A 734-nucleotide genomic window follows, 5' to 3' on the forward strand; every position below is an offset into this window, starting at 1 on the left:
TATTTATGATAATAAAAAGTACAAACACCAGTCATTTGCATATCTACATAAACCTTTAACCTTTACCCGAACGTGAACATTTTGGTCAAACTTCAGAATTTATCTTACGTCTATTTTTGTCGCGCGACCTTCAATGGTCTCTACACTCACGCCGGTGCTCCATTCACGGCGCCAGGATAAGCCCTGCGCTCTATGGTCAATTTTCCTAAGTCCCGCGTGGGTATATAAACCGAGAGCAGTCGCGTCTCTGGTGTTAACTCTCTCTGGAGGCAGCTGCATTGAACTTCAACATGCCTCAACGTAGAAGGTTTCGTCGTTGAGCCCACAGCCTTACCGCAGTGGTAACAAAGGTTCCCGTCAGATCAACGAAGTTTACCGCTCTCGGGCTAGGCTACCACTTGGATGGGTGACCGTCCTGTTTGCCGAGGGCTGTTAGTAAGTGGGGTGCATCCAGACCTTGTGAGACAAACTGAGGAACTACTTGATAGCGAAGTAGCGACTCCGGTCTCGGAAACTGACAGACGGCCGGGATAGCGGTGTGCTGACTACATGCCCCTCTATATCTGCATCGAGTGACGCCTGTCGGCAAGAGTGGCCGAGCAGCTCTAGGCGCTACAGTCTGGAACCGCGCGACCGCTAAGGTTGCCGGTTCGAATCCTGCCTCGGGCATGGATGTGTGAGCTGTCCTTAGGTTAGTTAGGTTTAAGTAATTGTAAGGTCTATGGCACTGATGA

The sequence above is a fragment of the Schistocerca piceifrons genome, chromosome 4 (genome assembly GCF_021461385.2).
Source record: "Schistocerca piceifrons isolate TAMUIC-IGC-003096 chromosome 4, iqSchPice1.1, whole genome shotgun sequence".
NCBI lineage: Eukaryota > Metazoa > Arthropoda > Insecta > Orthoptera > Acrididae > Schistocerca > Schistocerca piceifrons.